At 48.8% G+C, this 3,961-nt stretch overlaps 1 non-coding gene across 1 annotated transcript; it reads left to right on the top strand.

The window, feature by feature from the left end:
• The first annotated feature begins 2,660 nt into the window (after nucleotides 1–2,660).
• Nucleotides 2,661–2,798, top strand: LOC114813438. The gene has a single exon (XR_003761158.1). It is a non-coding gene; the product is annotated as a small nucleolar RNA SNORA7 (small nucleolar RNA).
• The last annotated feature ends 1,163 nt before the right edge of the window (nucleotides 2,799–3,961 follow it).

The following is a 3,961-nucleotide window of genomic DNA, read 5'->3' as shown; positions in this document are numbered from 1 at the left end:
CTTTAGCACTCATATACAAGTGTCCATTTAATTTATTTTGACCATTCTAAATATTGTAACTATTTTGGCAAATATGTTTACATGTCTCCTCCATTAAAGTGTAAACTACTTGTAGGTAGGGAATATCTCACTTCGTTAGTCAGTATTTCCTAAGATGTTGGTACAGTGCTTCACACCAGATCAACAGTATGTACAACAGATTTGGAAGACGTGTAGACACTGTGTCCAACCTGATTGTTTTGTATCAATCCCAGTGCTTGGCACAGTGCCTGACTCATAAATCCAGTGTTTGACACATAACAAGTGCTTAACAAATACCATAAAAAATTTGGAATCTACAAGGAGTTTACAAACTATAACTCTGTGGCAAGAGGACATCGAGTCTGAGCCCCTGCCTCTACCAAGCATTTTTGGCACCTCCAGGGATGATTCTGGGAAAAAATTTTTCTGGGGCTAATCTAAATCCTTTCTGCTGCACCTCAACTCTCTTTCCCTTGGCCACTCTTCCCGGAGACGAGTCACCGACTCCTCGATTCATTTTGGGCCAGAAAGAGACGAGGAGGGATTTCGATGCCTGCAGTCTCTATCAGACTGTGACCGGGGTCCTCTTGGGAATCCGTTAATGACTGGACACTGCCTCAGTGGAACAAGTCCCAAGGAGCACATTCTTGAGAAGGAATGCGAAGTCTTGCATTCCTTTCCCCCAACACATTTGGGATAGTTCCTGGGTGGCAAACACATCCTGGACTGCTCTCGCTCCACTAGCCTGGGAGCTCCTTGAGGGCAAAGATCACATTTATCGACTCTTTTGCACTCTCCCAGCGCTTAGCACAGTGCTCTGCAAACAGTAAGCACTCAAATACCACAGTTTGATCGACTGATCCATGAAGCTTCTGAACTCTCAAATTCATCCCAGTGACAGAGAAGCAGTGTGGCTCAGTGGAAAGAGCACGGGCTTTGGAGTCAGAGGTCATGGGTTCGAATCCTGGCTCGGCCACTTGTCAGCTGTGTGACTTTGAGCAAGTCACTTAACTTCTCGGTGCCTCAGTTACCTCATCTGTAAAATGGGGATTAAGACTGTGAGCCCCACGTGGGACAACCTGATTCCCCTGTGTCTACCCCAGCGCTTAGAACAGTGCTCGGCACAGAGTAAGCGCTTAACAAATACCAACGTTATTATTGTTATTATTACAGGTGTCCTGGATGTTCCAGAAACCGTCATTCAGCCAGGCAGCCGAGAGAGATCCCAATGCGCAGATCTGAGGGGAGCTGAGGACTCGAGGGGAAGCTGCAGGTCTGCCCTCAGGCTCAGCCCCTGCCTGGGCTCCTGGTTAGGGTTGGCACCCACCGGGCTTCCCTCTGCCACTGCCCCTCTAATTTTTCAACTGCTTCCTAAGCCAGGGACCTGTTCTTCTGGCTTGTTCCCGCTCTCCCACCCCTCAAACCAACTTCAGAGCTGGTGGTAGGGTCAGACTCCTTGAGAGGTCACCTCAACCATCTCCTGGCACCAGGAACTTCTAGGAAAGGATGGCCACAGGTGCCATAACCTTCCCATCCTCTAAACACTCTGGCTGCAGGAAATTCTTCTTGACTCTCAATTAAAGGCTTGGGGCTCCAGTTAATAATATTAATAATGTTGGTATTTGTGAAGCGCTTACTATGTGCCGAGCACTGTTTTAAGCGCTGGGGGAGATACAGGGTAATCAGGTTGTCCCACGTGAGGCTCACAGTTAATCCCCATTTTACAGATGAGGTAACTGAGGCACAGAGAAGTTAAGTGACTTGCCCACAGTCACACAGCTGACAAGTGGCAGAGCTGGGATTCGAACTCATGACCAGTTGAAGCCCTTCCCTCAGGAGGGAGAACAGCTGGGAGCTGTCTTCCCCTGCCCCCACCCACCCACTCCTCCCAACCCATATCCTCCCACACACACCTCTGCCCTTTAATCTGTCTTGGAATTTCACGTCTGCTTCTGCTTAAAAAAAAAAGTGCTAATGCAGCTTAGGACATACTGCTCCCTGCCCAGCACTTGATGTTGGGTGGAAGGTGCGTTCAAGCCCAGACGTGATGGACTAGGAAAGTCGACTTCCAGATGAACTTCCTAGAGATGGTGGAAGACCATTTCCACTCAAAGCATAGACTGCAGTGGGGATGATGCTCTGGGATCACTCTCCCAGGCCCTGCCGCCGCCTGTCTGTCCAATAGCAGAGAAAGCGGTCCCATCCACCAGAGACCTCTGATTACTTCCTGGTGCTCGCGAGCACAGACTGCCATAGTGAAGGCACAGTGGATCCCAGACAGAGGCACTTCACACTGGGATAATTCATTCATTCAATCATAGTTGTTGAGCTCTTACTGGGTGCAAAGCACTGTACCAAGCGCTTGGGAGAGTACAATACAAGAGACACATTCTCTGACCCAAATGAGCTCCAGGTATAGAGGGGGGCACAGACATTAAAATACATAAATAAATAAAATATATACATACGTGCTGTGGGTTTGGGAGGGAGGATGAATGAAGGGAGCAAATCAGGACAATGCAGGGGGTAATGGGAGAAGAGAGGACGGCTTAGTCAGGGAAGGCTTCTTGGAGGAGATGTGCCTTCATTAAGGTTTTAAAGGGGGGAGAGCAATTATCTGTCTGATATGAGGAGGGAGGTTCCTCTCAGGGTCGCAACTGGGTAGTTTCCAGTACTCTACCAGTCTTGGCAATGGGAGGAAGAGTCAAGCAGAGGCCTAGCCATTCCATTCCTAGCTTGGGCAGTGGCTAGCGAGTGGAAGGTCATCTGCTACAAGTCAAAACTCACCCATACTGGGCAGCAGCGGCATGGCAGAGAGTTGAAGGTGGAGAGTCAAGTTTATTGCGCGAAGGGGGCAATGGTAAACCACTTCCATATTTCTACCAAGAAAACTCTATGGATATACTACCAGAACGATTACAGATGGAGAGCGGGGCGTTCTGGGAGAGAGGTATCCGTGGTGTTGCTCTGGGTCAGAAACAGCTCGATGGCATAAGACAAGACAATGAGGAGGGAGGACGTTCCAGGCCAGAGGTAGGATGTGGGCGAGAGGTCAGCGACGAGATAGATGAGATTGAGATATAGTGAGGAGGTTAGCATTAGAGGAACAAAGTGTGTGGGCTGGTTGTAGTAGGAGAGTAGTGTGGGCTGGTTGTAGTAGGAGAGTAGTGAGGTGGGGTAGGAGGGGGCAAGGTGATTGAGTGCTTTTAAAACAGCATGGCTCAGTGGAAAGAGCAGGGGCTTGGGAGTCAGAGGTCATGGGTTCGAATCCCAGCTCTGCCACTTAGCTGTATGTGGGCAAGTCATTTAACTTCTCTGTGCCTCAGTTACCTCATCTGTAAAATGATGATTAAGACTGTGAGCCTCACGTGGGATGACCTGATTACCCAGTATCTCCCCAGAGCTTAGAACAGTGCTCTGCACATGGTAAGTGCTTAACAAATACCAACATCATTATTATTATTATTATTTAAAGCCAGGGGTGAGTATTTTTTGTTTGACACAGAGGTGGATGGGCAACCACTGGATTTTCTTGAAGAGGGGGGAGAAGGGTCTGAACATTTTTAAAGGAAAATGATGCAGGCAGTAGAGTGAGTAAGGACTGGATTGGGAAGAGACAGGAGGCAGGGAGGTCAGCAAGGAGGCTGATAAGAAAATCCAGGCAGAATAGGATAAGTGCTTGCATTAATGTGATAGCAGTTTGTTTAGAGGAAGGGGTGGATTTTAGTGGTATCGTGAAGGATAACCCTTCTCCAGAGTCCTTAGGGCTGAGCGTGCGGCCCAGTCTGTACCAGACTTCCAGAGAGGCCAGTACATTTCAACAACTAGGAATGGGGGAGTGGATGGAAACTTTCCCGGCCCGACTCTCGAAATCACAGCTCCGTCATCTCCTCAAAAGAGGTAAAATCGAGGAGAGGAGGAATGGAGGCTGGGAGATGGA

The sequence above is a fragment of the Ornithorhynchus anatinus genome, chromosome 7 (genome assembly GCF_004115215.2).
Source record: "Ornithorhynchus anatinus isolate Pmale09 chromosome 7, mOrnAna1.pri.v4, whole genome shotgun sequence".
Lineage (NCBI taxonomy): Eukaryota > Metazoa > Chordata > Mammalia > Monotremata > Ornithorhynchidae > Ornithorhynchus > Ornithorhynchus anatinus.
The sequence above is the reverse complement of the archived record's forward strand: the minus strand, read 5'-3'. Positions and strand labels throughout refer to the sequence as shown.